At 45.2% G+C, this 17,731-nt stretch overlaps 1 protein-coding gene across 4 annotated transcripts in view; it reads left to right on the top strand.

Annotated features, from left to right (window-relative positions):
• Positions 1-17,731, top strand: part of Cracd (capping protein inhibiting regulator of actin dynamics) — a 215,374-nt gene that overhangs the window by 150,932 nt on the left and 46,711 nt on the right. For all 4 annotated transcript variants that reach the window (XM_041671339.1, XM_041671336.1, XM_041671340.1 and 1 more), the window contains exon 3: positions 14,357-14,528. The gene's annotated coding sequence lies outside the window, so the exon portion shown is untranslated. The remainder of the gene's footprint in view (positions 1-14,356; positions 14,529-17,731) is intronic.

Below are 17,731 nucleotides of genomic sequence, written 5' to 3'. Positions count from 1 at the left end.
CTCAAAGCCAGAGTGAAGCATCAGCTCTGATTTCGGTGGCACCAGAAACCCCATTTAATCACTTTGGTGGCTCTCTGCCCATTTTTGCTCGCAATGCTTTCTCATCTTTATTTAGCAAGAGTGGCTGTCACATAGAAAAGGATTTGTGCAGATAGTTTCTGACTCTTGTATCTTAATGAGATGCATGGCCATTTTTCTTAATGGTTTTCAGATACGTTCTAATTTATCCTAACAGGAGATAAGTCTCTATCAGAGCGTATGTCTGTCTAATGCTCTGCACACACACACACACACACACACACACACACTTACCCACAAACTCGGAAACAAGGTATCGTGAAATAATTCCCCCCCCCATTTTCATTTCTTTGGCTTATTTTAAGGAAAATGTTGGTCTGAACCCACTAGTGAGTGCCAAGTATACTCACTTCTCCTTAGTCTAAAAACCCCTCTCTCCTTCCGGGCTTCCCATACTCTCAGCTCACCCTAACACACACACAGTCACACACACGGCCTTGGTCATATCACTACCACCAAACTCTGGACTGAGTAGGAAGAAGCTCATGAGCTGCTAGTGGGAATTCTTCCTCCACCCCAACAAGGCTCCCTGAAACATCTCATGAACGACCAGAATAACGAGTGCTTTGTGAGTTGTGAGTCGCCGCGCAGGGTGTTGAGCATGAGCTGGCATCTGGAGTTCTGGAATTCCTGCAGTGTGCTAGTGCTGGCTCAGGGCTCAGGACAGCTGGCTGCGGGAAATACTCGCAGACAGGCCCTCATACAGATCCGCCTGGCAGACTCTGGGCACGGGGCTCTCGCAGGAGAGGCTCTTCCCTGTGTCCTACATCAGTGGGCGGGGTCTGCCCACAAGATTGGAAATTGTAGAATCACAGGTTGAGCAGAAGCACAGGCCGAGTGTATTTCTGAATATGCAAGGCAGGCAAGCAAAGCAGACAGGCAAAGGCGGGGCTTGCACAACTTGCATAGCCTGAAGCAGGATTCGCAGGGACTAAAGCTGCCGCTGTGTCACTGGTCCACAAGCCCAAGTATGTTTATGGCCCATCAGACTTTGCCCCTGAAAGCTAAAAGGAGCCCTGAAGTGGTTACTATAAGCCCCGTGGTCTTAGTGTCTGTTTAAAGGCAGGTGTCTTAGTTTCTTCTACCATTGAAGGACAAAACACTTACTAAAACAGCTTAAGGAAGAAAGGGCTTATTTTGTGTCCTAGTCAGAGGGTGCCGTCCATCATGGTGGGAAGGGGTGATAGCAGGAGTGGGAGGCAGCAGAAATGAATACTGGTATTCTGCTCACTTTCTCCTTTTTTTTTCTTTTTTCTTCGGTCTAGGACCCCATCCAGGGGTTTGGGGGTGTGCTGCCCACATTGAGGATGGGTCTCCTTCCAACACTTTTGGAACTACTCCCATAGGCGCACCCAGAGGCGCACTTCCTGGGCAACTCTAAATCCAGTCAAGCTGACACGATTAACCATCGCAGCAGGGCCAGGTATTTGCCCAGGTTTCGAGGGACACACAATAGCTACTGTCAGCCTCACGACATCAGACCCGAGTGTAGCAATGAGATGACAGGGATATACATTCGACTCTCTTCTCAAAAGTCAGCATTTCCTTTCCAAGAATAAAGACCTGGATCCTGACCCAAAGAAGTGATAGTATATGACTCAGCCTCTTTGCCAATGTACACATTATGTTATTGCCTCTCCCAGGTGCCAGAGTTCATTTATTTTGCTGAAGAAGCCCGGTGGTTACAAAGCCAGCAGAATCTAGAGACAAACCCTGGTGGGGAAAGCATAATGAACATAATAGATACTGCATGAAGTTACAAGCTGTGGGGCAGGGGATGACATAATCTAACCTCACCTAACGTTCTAAAGAAACAGGTTCTAGAGGCCAGAGAGATAGCTCAGTGGTTAGGACCACTGGTTGTTCTTCCAGAGGACCAGGGTTCAATTCCCAGCACCCATATGGCAGCTCAGAACTGTCTGTAACTCCAGGTAACAAGGGATCCAACTCCCTCACACAGGAAGAACACCAATGCACGTAAAATAAAAATTAATAGGTTTAAAAGGAAAGAAAGAAATAGATCCTAGATTTGAGAAATAAAGATTTCTTCTTGTCAAGAAAAAGTAAACAAAATGTAGTTTCTGCTTTACTCTTGGACTCAGTAATGACAAAACCAAAATAGAAAACACAAAGCCAACCCCAAATCCCTAGCCATATTTAGGCGACAAAAAATTGGAACATTTGAAGCCCAGAAGGGATCTTAGTGAGGTCCGCTGTTGTCAGTTTGAAATTCTTCTGGTCCTCCCGGGAGGGCTTGGGAAGTGGGAAAAAAATGACATGAGACATAAGCTTTTGAAGAAACCGCAGTCAGCATAGATCAAGATGCCATTTCAAAAGTTGACTCCCTATCGGAGCACAAAAGAAGCCTGGAGTTTTCCTCCTTTGTGTCACATGGACCAGTGGTCGCCAGTCAGTGAGGTCTCTTTCCATCCAAGAAATGGGTGGAAATTGAGATCATCAACTTTTCGCATCTCGGACTTGGGGTCCCCTCTCCCACCAGTTTCTGATGCACAGATCAATTGGAAAAGTCTACAGAACAGGTAGTGTGTGGGTGTTCTTTGTCTCCCCAGAGCAAGTCAGTGCTAGAGAAAATCTTGTACTGGAAAAACTGTTATGTGTGATAGCTAAGTACTGTCTGATACAGAGTTTTGTTTCTAATCTTTCGAACCTGCTTCTTTGCAAGTCTCACTCAGTTCTGAAGGGATAAATGCCTCCGCTGGGAACTCTGAACACAGAAGTCCTCTCCTGTGCTGAGACCGTGTCATCCAGCCACTTGGGGCTCCTCAGGCCTCCCAGTCGACAGGCAGAAAAGAGGTTACTATGATTACTCTGTGGAAGCTGAGCTGCCCCTGAAGGATAGGATGAGGAAGAGTTTGTCTAGAATAGAGGAGCTCCTTTAGGACAACCTCTTTTTGTACACCCAGTCTTGTGATGAAAGGCAATAGAAAACCAAGGCAACCCACTTCAAGCTGGCCAAAGATTTGTCAGGAATACAGATGTGGGCCTTCCCGCCAAACAGAGACCCACAACCAGCTGAGGTCCCAGCTGAAGGCAAAGGGAGTTTATAGAACTAAGTAGTACAAGAAGGAATATGTGTGGGTGTACGGCTGATGGGGAATATCTTATTAGGACTTCTGTTGCTGTGAAGAGACACCAGAACCAAAGCAACTCTTATAAAGGAAAACATTTCATTGGAGCTGGCTTACAGTTTTCAGAGGTTTTGTCCATTATCATGATAGGACATAGCAGCGTGCAGGCACACACAGTGCTGGATAAAGAGGCAAGAGTTCTGGGTCAGCAGGCTGCAGAAAAAGAGAGAGAGAGAGAGAGAGAGAGAGAGAGAGAGAGAGAGAGAGAGAGAGAGAGCCTGGCTGGAGCATTTTAAACATCAAAGAGCACCCACAGTGACACACTTCCTCCATCAAGCCCACACATTCTAGTGCTGCTCCCTGGTGACCAAGCTTTCAAATATACGAGTCTATGGGGCCATTCCGACTCAGACCACCTCAGGGAGTGTACTGTGTGTGCATGCATGTGGAGGCCAGACGTCAACGCCAGAGGTTGTTACTCAGGAACTGTCCACCTTGCTTTTTGAGACAGGGTCTCTGACCAGGGTCTGGGCTTTGTTAATTAAGCTAGATTGAATGGCTATTGAGCTTCAGGGATCTTCCTCTCTTCACCGACCAAGCTCCGGGATTACAAGGTTGGGCCACTAAGACCCAGCTTTTTATGGAAGTGCCAGGAATTAAACTCAGGTCAGCATGCTTGTATAGCAAGCACTTTAGCAACTGAGCCGTCTCCCCAGCCTCTCCCTTCTTTTTCACAGTATCGTGGATTGGACTTTGGGTCTTGTTCATGCTGGGAAAATGTTCTACCACTGAGCTACAGCCCCTTAAAAGAAAACAAACTTTCTTTCATTAGGGTGGATGCACACATGTGCAGATCAGAGGACAATTGCAGGAGTTGATTCTCTCCTTCCTCCACGTGGGGCCCATGGATTGAACTCTGGTCTTGGTGACAGGCACCTTTACCCCCTGAGCCATCTTGTTGATTCCTAGCCTTTTAACTTTAAATTCCTCAGGCTGGCCTTAAGCTTGTGATACTTTTGCCTCTGCCACCTGACCAGCTGGCATTACAAGTCTGCACCAGCTGGTCAGTCTTCTCTGATGGTGATGATGTTGTTGATGATGATAATGAGGATGTTGTTGTTGATAATGATGTTGTTGCTGTTGTTGATGATGCTGATGATGATAATGATAATGATGATGAAGGGTTACAGGGTATCAAAGGTGGCATTAGAGCACCCGAGGGTTTGGCATCTCTGTAGGGGGAAGATAAAATGTTTTCAGATGTGGGTAGGATATCACATATGTTAGTGTACATATTGCCTTTATTTTGAGATGAAGTTTTATTTTAGGACATGAACATGGACGTCAAATTGAAAGGGGGTGGAGCCTGATGATCATTCTGATGTGTCAACTAGGCCAGTCTATTGTCCCCTGTTATTTAGTGTTGCTTAACTGAGCTGTGGGAGCAGCTTTAGCCTGCATCTGTAATTTCAGACCTGCTTAGTAGGGGTTGAGCCAGTTCCCTTCACAGGTCATGTACAGAGATAAGCATCGCCAGCCACTCTGTTTTCCTATTGGTTTTATTCTCTGATCGAAGCCCCTCTTTGCAGATTTTGTCCTATCCATCCATTTGGTCTCTGGGCCCAGAACATATCCTACAAGTGTTTGGTGATCAATGTCTAGAGCTGCCATGGCATTCGCGTGCTGCCCTTGTCTAGAGATGGCAGTCTCGGTTTCCAGTCAATCGCCGACTCACAAAGTCCTCTGCAACTCAGATAGCACTCGCTAGCAGTGAGAGCAGACGCCTCCCACACCTTCTTCTATGTGGGAGGGATGTATCCAAACATCGAAGCTCCACAGCAGAAATCCTTCCTGCCTCTGTTACTATTTCTAAATATCTGATTTCCCTTGGGAAGAGTAAAACATGTGTGAAGGGGCATTCTGACAAACCAACAAAAAATACTAGTATTTAACAGAAATATTATAACTTGATGTAGTTTTGAAGGATGAGCAAGGCAAAGAACAGAAATAGCTGCCATTTTGGTCCCTAGGCCCTTGCCAGGCCTGGGTAAGCACAAGCCATTTCATGAGAGTATGTTAAACATCAAGTTGTTCTACAGCAATACGTATTACTAAAACAAAAACCGAGGTAGTAAGATCCAAAGCCTGTCATCAAATCCCAGGGCTTACATCTCTAGTCTCAGCACTCAGGAGGTTGAGACACAGAAGTGAGACTGTCTTGAAAAATAACACACACACAGCAAACTTTCTTGTTGGAGTACATTTTGTGGGACCGCCAGGTCCCCAATAACGACACAGAGACTTATTATTAATTATGAAAGCTTAGCCTTAGCTTGGGCTTTTTTTTCCAACTAGCTCTTGTAATGTAAATTAATATGTCTCTTTTAACCTACATTCTACCACGTGGCTCAGTTATCTCTGTTTGGTACCACATGTCTGATTTCTTCGGAGTCCTTGGTGAAATCCATGCACCTAGCTTCCTCTTCCACTTCCTTCCTCTCTACAGAAATCTTGCCTATCCTCTCCTGCCTAGCTATTGGCTATTCAACTCCATTAAACCAATCAGAAGGCACCTTAGGCAGAGACTTTTTTCATTTTTTTATATTTTTATTAAGCTATATATTTCTCTCCACTCCCCTCCCTTCCTTCCCCCTTCCCTTCTACCCTCTCCCATGATCCCCACACTCCCAGTTTACTCAGGAGATTTTGACTCTTTCTGCTTCCCATGATGGGAATCCATGTATGTCTCTCTTAGGATCTTCTCTGTTGTCTATTCACGACCTCTGGGGTTGTGAATTGTACACTGATTTTTCTTTGCTTTATGTCTAAAAGCCATTTATGATATTTGTCTTTCTAGGTCTGGGTTACCTCACCTTACTCAATATGGTATTTTCTAGATCCATCCATTTGCCTGCAAATATCAAGATGTTATTATTCTTTCCACTACGTACTACTCCATTGTGCAAATGTACCACATTTTCTTCATCCATTCTTTGGTAGAGGGGCATTTAGGTTGTTTCCAGGTTCTGGCTATGACATAATGCTGCTATGAACATCCTTTGGGTATATACCCAAAAGTGGTATTGCTAGGTCTTCAGGTAGGTTGTTTCCTAATTTTCTGAGAAATCACCATACTGATTTCCAAAGTGACTGTTTGCACTCCCACCAGCAATGGAGGAGTGTTCCCCTTACCCCACATCCTTTCCAGCATAAGCTGTCACCAGTGTTTTTGATCTTGGCCATTCTGACAGGTGTAAGATGGAATCTCAGGGTTGTTTTGATCTGCATTTTGTCAGAAATACATCTTTTACAGTGTAGAGAAATATTCTGTAACACACGCATGCATATGCGTGCATGCATGTGTGCATGCACACACATACACAATATTGATCAGTGGCAATATCAACTTCCTGGTTCTCTGTAAATGAAATTTGGTGTTTTCCCAAATATTGTGTTGAATCATAAAATACTACCCCAGACTCAGTACTAAGAGTTACCATGTAAACTCTAACCCTGCTGTTAATAGGAGCCTAATTTTAAAATGAAGCACGACTGTATAGATGTAAATAAACAGTTAAGAAATACTAAGTACCCAAACAAAGCCAGCTATGGAGGCACAGACCTTTAATCCCAGCACTTGGGAGGCAGAAGCAGGCGGATCTCTGTGAGTTCGGCCTGAACTCATTACTACATAACTAATGAGTTCCAGGACAGCGAGGCCTACATAGTAAGACCCTTTAGAGCGAGATATGTGTTTAAACAGATGACCCTTTACACTGATGAAGTACTACTTTGCTTGAGGCTTGGAGCTTTGGGAGGGCTACAGTCAGGTAGTAGAAAGAGGGTTGCCTTAAATTCCATGGAAACCTTCAACAACTCATACATATCTCCTTGTAAGCTGAGGTTTCTATCCCGCCCAGTCCTACAGCCCAGCTGGTCAGTCCCAAAGAAACACACAGATGATATAATATGTTTGGCCTATTAGCTCAGGTCTATTATTAACGGGCTCTTACAACTTAAATTAACCAATAATTCTTATCTATATTTAGCCATGTGTCTTGGTTCCCTTTATCAGTAAGGCCTTCTGCATCTGAGTGTCGGCTGCCTGCGGACTGAGCCTTTCCTGTTCCCTGAATTCTCCTAGTCTGGTGACCCCACCCATACTTCCTACTTGGCTGCTTGCCAATCAGTATTTTATTAAACTAATACTAGTGACAAATCTTTACAGTGTACAAAAGCATTATACCACAGCATCTCCTCACGAAAGCAGTGACCTAAAGTGGCTAGATGTTTGGGGGTGTGAGTTTTTTATTCTTTTGTGAGTTTTGTCTTCTACACACCTGAGGTGAGCAGAGTACCATTTTCTGCACTCACCTAGTGTGTCTTGTGGGTGAGATTGCATCCATCAATGAAGGTTGAACAAAGTACAGTTTTTCAAAATGAGTGAGATTGTGGGACTGACAACAGCATAGAGGAACTGTTATCTTGATCTGTGCTTCCAGTGTGCCAGAGGCCTTTGTAAGGCTGGTGCTAGTTTATAAATATGGATGTCTATCAAAAATAGTATGTTTGGTTAAATAGTGATGTCTTGAGCCCCACAGGCATCTAAATATACCTCTCTGGGACTGGGGGATCTCTAATCTCTAAAACACACGGCACTAAAGGGGCAGGACAGATGGTCCATATCATTGCACACCAGGCACTATGCTCGATTCTGGGGGTACAGAGAGAAATGGCAACATTCCCCATTATCCCTGGTCTTTGATGTCTGTAGACCCCTACCCTGTTCTGAGAGGGTCCCATACTGTCTTTCCATCTTCTCAACATGTTGGCAAATACTTTCTCCCTTCCCTGCTCCCCCTAGAAAAAGAGATGTCTGTCTTTCCTCCTGTGACCTAACAAACTGAGTTATCAGCCCGCCACTCCCTGGGAGTAGTTCCTGTTCTAATCCCTGTTCTGCCATGTCATGGCCCCTGTGACATGCTGCCAGCCCCTCAGTTGTGCCTAATGTATCTCAGGTCTGTGGGGTCTGGTACAAACACGATGGCCATGGTGTGTTCAGTTATCTTTCTAAACTTCCACGTTCCATCTCAGAGAAGTGTTCAGATGGCCCCAAGGTAAGAAAAATCCCTCAGTTGGTAGAATCATGGGATTCAGACTTTTGCTATTGCCATATCTTAAGATATCTGTTTGCATGTGAGTATTTGCAGGAGCTTACAAAAAAAACATTAGGCTTATTTCACCAGGGAAATTCAAAGTATTTCTGTTAACTCTTCGTGTTTACAAAGGAGTATGCATTGGAGTTTAGAAGAATGGTGTGTGTGTATGTGTGTGTGTGTGTGTGTGTGTGTGTGTGTAATGTAAGAGTACTTAAAGAAACCAAAAGATATATTAAAGTCTACACATCACTCAATGGTAGAATATTTGCCTAACATGCAGATGGTTGAGAGAAGGGTATGTTGAGTAGAAGTGGGAAAGGGAGGGGAGGGGAGGAGAGGGGAGAAAGATTAATGAAGAGTGTTTACCAAAGTGAATTCAGAGAAACCCACTGAAAGTAGTGTCTGTAATCCTAGCAGTTGGGAAGCAGAGGCAGGAGGATTGTCACAAGTTTGAGGCCAACCTGAGTTACACAGTAAAACTCTTATCAGAAAAATGGGAAGAGCTTAAGGAGGAGGAGCAGGAAAAGGGGGAATAGGAGGAGGAAAAGGAGGAGCAGAAAGAGCAGAAGGAGGAGCAGGAGGAGGGGGAGCAGGAGGAGGGGGAGCAGGAGGAGGGAGAGTGTGAAGAGAGGAGCAGAAGGGGGAATGTTGATAAGGCTTTCTGTGAGCTAGGTCCCACAGTCGTTTTGTCCCAAAGAAACATACAGAAGTCTACAATAATTATAAACTGGTTAACCCATAATTTTTGTTTGTGTCAGCCATGTGGCTTGGTACCTTTTATCAGAGAGGCATTCTCATCTTGCTTCCTCTGTGTCTGGACTGCAGACTGAGGCTTTCCTCTTCCCAGAATTCTCCTGTTCTCATTGCCCCACCTCTACTTCTTGCCTGATCACCCCGCCTTCACTTTACTTCCTTCCTGGCTACTAGCCAATCAGTGCTTTATTAAAGCACTACAATAAACTGATAAATCTTTACAGGGTATAAGATCATTATCCCACAGCAGGAAGAGAGAAAGTCAAGTTTCTTTAACCAAACCAGACTTCAAGACAAACTTCCAAATAAGCACTGTACAGTCTCCACTCTGGGAGAGCAATGGGGATAGCATATTAGGCCTTTGAATATTATTTTACCTGGATTCTCAGATGTTCTGGCCTTACAAACCTGGCATCAGCTTCTGAGAAGCTCAGATTAGCACATTTATGACAATACTTAAACTGAATTGTGACATTTGTTTCTCAATTGGAAGCATACCCTAGAGCTCAGGGCAATGAGGTTAAATGCTTTTAATAATTTTAGGATTAGAAATGAACATAAAAGAACTTTATCCATATGAAAAATGGAAAAGGATTCCTATTTGCTTGGCTTTCCTGGTGATCCTTAATTTTAGGATTATCTTTGTAAACTAGTGATTATGAGGTGCATGCCTCTGATGGTATTTGATCTTGTCCATGAAATGATGGATAATGAGTATTTTTTAAATGGAAAGTAATTATTGTACGATGAAAATAAATCAGTTTAATTCAGTACTTTGAAGATCACTGTGGTTAAGAAGCAGCATGTATGTGTCTGTAGGTTTTTTCAAGAAGAAAATTATAGAAAAGTGTTGAAATATTAAGAAAATGTGGTACCCCACTCCTCACCCTTGAATTCAATCTTAAAGCTAAAGATGGTGAGATGTAGAGAGGCTGGAAATAGATGCTACTAAAAGATGGGACTAAGAATTGGGTGGTGGTGGCGCACGCCTTTAATCCCAGTACTTGGGAGGCAGAGGCAGGCGGATCTAAGGTAGTTCGAGGCCAACCTGGTCTACCAAGCAAGTTCCAGGACAGTCAGAGCTGTTACTCAGAGAAACCCTGTCTCTGTGGCCAGTAAATACACAGGTTATTAGTGATCACAGTTTGCCTTCCTCTTGTCCTATCGTCCCATCTACTCGAGTACAGTTAGGTTTGTGGTGTCATCTCAAACTTTCGGGGTTGGAGAGTGGCTGCTGAGCTCTGCTCTTAGGGCAGTGTGCTGGGGATGTTTCAGGGTGGCTCTGTGGGACTGTGCTGTGTTCTGCCACGTTGTTGTGACTGCTTCACTCTTCCATGCCCCATCTGTACCACAAAAAATACTGACAATAGCAATTGCCCTTTGCCAAGAAAATGACGGCTACCAGGGGCTGTGCCCTTAAGGCAGTTAGAGCTATGGAGCCAACTTCTGATGTACCTCCGAAGCCCTACGTTTCTTTAGTGGATGTTTTTAGACACGTATTCAGATTTACAGAAATAGTCCTTGTGGCAGGGAATTGCAACTATTTTAGAACTAGCTTGGGGGTGGGGGGGAGGAGGTCTTATATTTGAGAATACAAATTGGGGGATCAAATAAATAAGAATATATAACTCCTGCTATGATTTAAGAGGTTCTACTCTGTACCCATGAAGCTCACCATCGTAACTGCCTAAAGATGAGCTGAACAAGGGCAACAGCAATAGCCATGCTAATGAGGCCAGAGAAAAGCACAAGCCTCGGCCCCACACAAAGAACCAAAGGCAACTAAGGAATTCTGTGCAAGCAATAGTGTTCCCCAGGAAAGAGTCATCCGATATCAAATGGTTCACCCTGAAAATATACATACAAGTGACAGTATACGGACTATATTTATGTGTATATTCATATACTATATGTATGTCATAAGAATTAATGAGAAAGAGGCCGAATTTGAAAGAGAGCAAGGATGGATATATGGGTGGGCTTGTAGGGAGGAAAGTAGGGGTGTGATGGAATTACAGTTTACTCTCAAAAGTAAAAAAATAATTTTAAAAAGAACTCATACTCTATTAATGTCACATTGTTTTACTGTCTAAATGGAGAATAAACCTAAGTGTCATTGCTAAATCTTTTCAGAAATTAATCTTAGAATATTCACAGATTTAACAGTAAAATCATCATAAGATGAACTTCTAAACTTAATATATGAAGATATTTCTGATAGGAAGCATAGTATATATTTTGGAAATGAGGATAGGAAGTTACTTTTCCCACCTAAGATGTCCTCAGACACCAAGCAGGCATGAGCTAGCGTGTTCCGGGTCCTCCTCTAAAGAGAAGTTGGTGTTATTAGGGTTTAAAGTGTTTCTTTCTCCTGCTCGGAAGGAAGGGCTTACAGTCCAGTGTGGAGTGGGGTTGCATGTAACTGCTCTCTCCCTCCACTGTGATTACCTCGGCATTCCTGGGTCCCCGAGATATGCCCCGACTGACACTTGGGCTTTGGCAGGTCTTCCTCCATGACACCTGCACGTGTACTCTTGATAAGCTGCGGTTTGTCCTTAAGGTGGAGCCCAAATCAAAAGAGCACCTGCTTCACGGCCCTCCCTCGGCAGGCTGCCCTGCAGGATCGTCCGTCTGCTGTGGGAAGCCCACACGGGCTCTGAGTCAAGGTCACTGTGTCACAGCTTCCTCTCCGGGCTCTCGTGTTTATGCCCTCGCGTTTGTATTCTCTGCTCTGGTCACCACTTCAACAGTGTCACCGCACAGCAAATACTTTCCCTGGTGGCTTTCAGGAGAATAAGATGATGTCCAGGGCCTCTGGCTGACACGGGGTTAAGTTAACTTGGTGATTTCGCATGCCAATCACTTGTCCAACGACTAAAGACTGTGCTTTGGCTACCTCCTTGTTGTAATGATCTCCCTTGGTTCCAGCTCTCCTGAACATCTCCAGATCCACCTTGACCAGTCTGTAGCATGATATTCATTGTTCTTTATTTATAAATTCTAAGCATAATCTTCCCTTCTCTGCTCTGCCTGGAGAACTAGACTGTGGGCCCATGCTGAAGGCAGGGGATCCTAACTGGTGCTTTTAATTTGAGATGTTATCTCTAGGGGCATATCTAATAGAAAAATCTGAGCTTAGAAATTGTGTGTGTGTGTGTGTGTGTGTGTGTGTGTGTGTGTGTGTGTGTGTGATGGGAAGACACAGGGAGCTTTATAAAAGGAGAAGGGAAGAATTATGCCTTGAGGGTAATGGAATGTGCTGCAAGTTATTGACTGTTTACTGTGACGCTGCCCAGCCCAGCTGTCACTTACCCGTCTTCAGCCTTCTATTCGCTGGCGTCATCGATGTCCTCCTGAAGCAGGTGTCAATATTATCACCGTCATATCCGCGCCTGGACACACTGGAGACATACAAATGCCTGAAATCAGATCCTCATATCTTTTTTTTTTTTAATCTTGTGTTTTTTGGAGACAGATTCTCACTGTGTAGCCCTGGCTGGCCTGGAACTCACTGTGTAGATCAGTCTGGCTTCAAATTCACCTAGCTCTTCCTCCTCTCTGCAAATGCAGAGAGTAAAGGAATGTGCCAGCACACCTGACTGTCTTTACCACTTTAAAATAGGTTCTTAAATGTGTTGTGCATTTCCTCATCTTACTGTATACTGTGGACCAAGCCTCTGATAGGGTAGAGTCCTTTAAGTGTGGTCTCACTTGGGGTCCCACTGAAGTTGAGGTCTGTTTGTGCCTCTGTCAGCGTCTCTGTTTGCTTCCTTGGCATCTTATCTCACAGTCTGGGGTGAAAGGGTTTGACCACTCCTTACTCAGTTCAGTTTCATTTTGGCCAGGCTATCTAGGAACTCGCTAGATAGTCCAGGGTGATCTTGAACTCCAAGGAACACTCAGGTTCACCGTTTTTAATGAAGTCTCAGTAAGGCCACAGCTGAGGCTCGTCAGGAAAATGCAGTGCTGGCTTGTTAGATCCCTGACCTGCCAGTCACACCCAGGTCCCGCTATAGGAGGCTGTGGCCGCAGTGTTCTGGGACTCTTGTTCGCTTTTTGTGTGTGTGTGTGTTTCCTGTGGGGATTTTCAATACATGCTGTGATCTTCTGTCGTCCTGTATCCTTAGACACCGTCACTCTCACTTCAAGAATATGTCCCCTGGAGCACACGCGAGTTAGTTCCTGTCTGCCTCTGATCCCTCGTGCACAGACAGGGACACTAATGATGTCTCTTAATGCCACAGAGCCCAGAGCCATTGTGGTGACTAGTCTTCCTAGTGAGTCCTCGAGCAGTGGCAGGGGAATGAGAGTGAAACAGGTTTGGTTTCTTGGATTTTTTTTTTTTTTTTTTTTTTTGGTTTTTCAAAACAGGGTTTCTCTGTAGCTTTGAAACCTGTCCTAGAACTCACTCTGTAGACCAGTCTGGCCTCAAACTCACAGAGATCCACCTGTCTCTGCCTCCTGAGTGCTGGGATTAAAGGCATGCGCCACCACAGCCCCACTAAACAGTTTTAAAGATGGTCACTAGTCTAGCCCGAGAATGACTCCAAGGTTCTCAGGGAAAGCTGATGAACTGGGCTTTTCTGGCAGAGCAGGGTTTACACTTTCTGTCCCATGGCTGAACTGGAGTGAGGCGAAGGAATTTGTATTCAAAGGAACAGAGGGGAAGAGCCGAAGGGGCAAAGCCTCGGTCCCTACTGGATGCAGTGATACACGGGGAGAGGTTTGTGGCAGCTGCTTCGAGTCTCTTCATAGGAGAATTTTAAAGGAGACATGAGGGATAAACTGGGACTATATGGTCATGGGTGGCAATGGGGCAAAGTTTGTGCCAAGAGTTAACCATTATCTTCTGTATGCGGCAAGGCTAGAACAGAATGATTGAAGTTTTATGTTATATGCTTCTTAAATCCCTGTGTGGCTTGGATGCTGTTCTCAGCTTCTCCCAGAGGATGACCCTGTCCATTAGCTTTGTTAAAGAAAGGAGGCACCACCCTTGGGTGGTGTGGGGGGTGTCTCAATGGTCTTACAGCTTGGAGCCTCTTCTTGATCTTCTAGAAGCCTGGGGGTCAAAAGGTGCACCATGCCTGTGGCTTATGCCCTGCCTCACTCTGCACTTTGGCGCCTGGGCGGCCCTGGCGTTCTCAGCAGCGGGCTTTGTCTATGGCTGCCCTTTGCCCTGGCTCTCTTGGCCAGGGGTGGCTGAGTGGTAATTTGTTCCTAGGTTCAGAGGCACAGCCCTATCCAACTGCAGCTGTGTGTTTGTCTTGTAATTCACAGACAAGAAGAAGGGAGGCAAGTTCCAGCCTTTTAAGAAGTTGTTTGGCAAAAGGAAAAAGAAGAGCACCCTGCTGTCCGGGGAGGGACCAGCTGAGAGGCAGAGGCACGCTCCCCAGGGCGCCAGCAATGGGACCTTCTCTTCAGATGAGGAGCCCCTGGAAAGCAATCTGAGGTAATAACTTTCCCTTTCCCTGTGCCTCTCTGACAGAGTCCCGGGGTGAGGAAAGAGATGCCTGGAGGGTCAGTGTGGGTTTGGGATTTGGAGGGCAGGGCCAGCTTCATAAAGGTGTCCCACCTGGGTGTGAGGGTGGCACCCGGTGTGCTGGGTGGAGAAGTCACCTTGACAAGGGTTGAGCCTGCGTTTCTCTGTCCTCACTGATGGTGGAGGACGGCACTTCACTGGCTTGGCTCAAGAAAGGGTCTTCTGACTGATGACCAAGTTCCTATGACCCTAATGGCAGAGAAAAGATAGCCACAGTCCAGACCTCATGTGTGAGGCAAGGCTCAGTGAGGTCACCCTTATACCCCAGGAAACCTCTAGCTGCTTTGGGGGTGAGCTCTCTCCACAGAACCTTTAACTTTAACCTTCCTTCCCTTCTTCCTCCTTTATCTTTTTCCTTTCAACTTACTCCCTCTCCCTCTCTCCCACTTCTTTCTCCCTCTTATAGGACACAGGCTCTAAATCTGATCAAGAATCTCAGAACCAGAGCCTGGGGGGTTGGGGTGGGGCTTTTGTCACCTAGTGCTGGGATGTGAGGCGCGCGAGTCAGGGATGACTAAACTCAGGTACTGCTCTTGGAAATCGTCCCTTAGGAAAAGCCACCCCAACCCTCCCGTCTGATTTCTTCAGCCTTGCTGTACTCATTAGCATCTCCAGCCTGACTCAACAAAGAATATATTACTTTCTATGAAAATAGTTGATTTGCTTGCTTCTTACGAGGGTGGCTTGTGAACTCAGGGGCCAGGTTTTCTTCAGCTTGTTAGTGAGTGCTGGCACCCGACTCCCTAACACACGCCAAAGACAAAAATGCCCCCTAGAGTGTATGACAGTAAGGAAATCCTAGTGGATACCATTGTGATACAAAACCCTCTGAGAGGTGACACCCACTGAGTTGGCACAATGTTCACCGGCCGCACATGTTAGCTCTAACCAGCTCTGACTCTGCTTGACAAGCCTGTGTTTGCTTTCCACCGTTCTTACCACAGAAGAAAATGGCCAACTTAATTGTAGCCCTTTAGAGTGATAAAACTCTGTGGAAGGAAAGCAGAGCAACCAGTAGGTAACGGGCCACTGTAGTGGGGTTTCTCCATAGTGCTGACTGTTATCTGGTGCAGGCCAATCCTCATCCACTGGCCACTGTAGTGGGGTGGGGGGCTCTCCGTAATGCTGACTGTTATCCAGTGGGGGCCAATCCTGATACACCGGCCGCTGTAGTGGGGTGGGGGCCTCTCCGTAATGCTGACTGTTATCCAGTGGGGGCCAATCCCGATTTCAGTTCCGTTTCTCATGCTGTAAACACGAATGCGGATCTTTTTCCCCTCGTAGCAGAATGAAGCTCAACACTACTAAAGAGGGACCAAGGCTCATGAAGTCGCGCCCTCAGAGCCCACCTTTGCTCAGAGGGTTCTTGGAAAACACACTTTCTTCTGCAGTCGGTTGCAGCTTTGCCAGTCCCTTGTGTCCTGTAGAGCTGCTTTGAACTCTTACACGTTCTCTTCCCATAAGTTCTGTGTTCCATTTACCTCTTGAGGGTTTTCCTGAAGGCTTTAAGAAATCATGGAAAATTCCACATTAGGTCAAGCAACTCCATGACTGCATAGGTGATGTCCCTGGTCTTATTATTGACTTTTGTTCTGTACCACTTTGGGTACAGAACATACTTTGTTTTGTTTCCTTTTTTGAGACAGGGTTTCTCTGTGTAGCCCTGGCTGTCCTATAACTTGCTCTGTAGACCAGGCTGGCCTCAAACACACAGAGGTCCGCCTGCCTCTTGCCTCCCCAGTGCCTGGGATTAAAGGCGTGCGCCACCACCGCCTGACGATATGAATGCCGTGCAGTGCAGTTGAAGTTCTCCTCATCTGCCCCATTTACAAGTGGAAAAACATGAAAAATAGGGCTTCCTAAAATTACTTTCAGTAATACTTGACTGCATGAAGATTTAGAAATGAAGCTGGGTGGTGTAGCACACGCCTTTAATCCCGACACTCAAGAGGCAGAGGCAGGTGAAGCTCACTTGCAGTGCACAGGGAGTCGCAGGACACCTAAGGCTTTCCTTGGGGCTTTCAAGGGACCCTGCTCTTTCTGTAGCTCAGGAGCCTTCCTGGCTCCTTGGCTGGTGTTTTTAATTTAAGCATGCCTCTGGGAAAGTGAAATTTAAACCATGATGGCTTTTAACAATTTAATAGCATTTCCTTTGTTAATTAAATACAATTGATAGTATATTTCCAAAAGGATGTTGGATAAACATGTCAGCATTTGATAGGCTGAGGCAGCGGGACTGCTGTGAGTTCAAGGCTCGCCTTAGCTACTTTGTGAGTTTCAGATCAAGCGGGGCTACATAGCAGTACCCTGTCTCAGAAACAGCAATAACAGAAAGCGGAAGAGATGAGTGTTACGTGTAAAAAAAGAGGAAGAGTCATCTTGGTAAATATGTTTGGTATACATGTATGTTAAGAATTTTACATAGGACTTTACATAACTCTGTTATGCACCATGCGAGTCTCTAAGAAGGATGTCGTATATAGCAGGTTCCTTTGTTTGCAAACTCTTCTTTCTTGGAGAATCTCCAATGGCATTTATTAAAGTGACCTCTCAATAGTAGCATTAATGTGCTTTGCGTAGATGAACTCACACCGTGCCGCAACTCTCTAAGATTCTTATTATCTCCAGTTTACAAGTGAGAAAGCTGAGGCTTCATAGTGAGTTTCTATCAGAAAGACGGCAAGGAGGGAAAAACAGAATAAGGGAGAATTTTCCATCTCTTTCTATAGGCATGTGCTAACTTTACATAAACAGGTAAAGATGTCACAAGCGAGCAAACAAAACCACAGACAATACCTTTATGATTCAGGCACAAATATCTTACTTGTTTAAAGCAAGCCAACCTGGGCCACAAAGAAAGGTCCTATCAAAAACAAAGTCCTAAGGAACTGATACTTATAAGAATCTATTAGGCTTCTGAGAAAAATTGATCCAGGTTACAAGATACAGGATTAGAGATTTTGTGTCTCCAGTGAGTTCAAAGAATGCAAAAACTCCACAGAATGAAAGAAAACACATTCAAACAATAGCTCTGATAAGATCAACATGTTCAGGGTGGGCAAAGATCTTTTACAATTCAGTAATAAAAGGTCCAAAAAAAACTTCTTTAGAAA

Source organism: Microtus oregoni, unplaced genomic scaffold (assembly GCF_018167655.1).
Source record: "Microtus oregoni isolate MIOR12 unplaced genomic scaffold, Mior012 000021F_ref0000039, whole genome shotgun sequence".
In the NCBI taxonomy this organism is placed as follows: domain Eukaryota; kingdom Metazoa; phylum Chordata; class Mammalia; order Rodentia; family Cricetidae; genus Microtus; species Microtus oregoni.
Note: the sequence above shows the minus strand (reverse complement) of the source record. Positions and strands in the feature narration are given on the sequence as shown.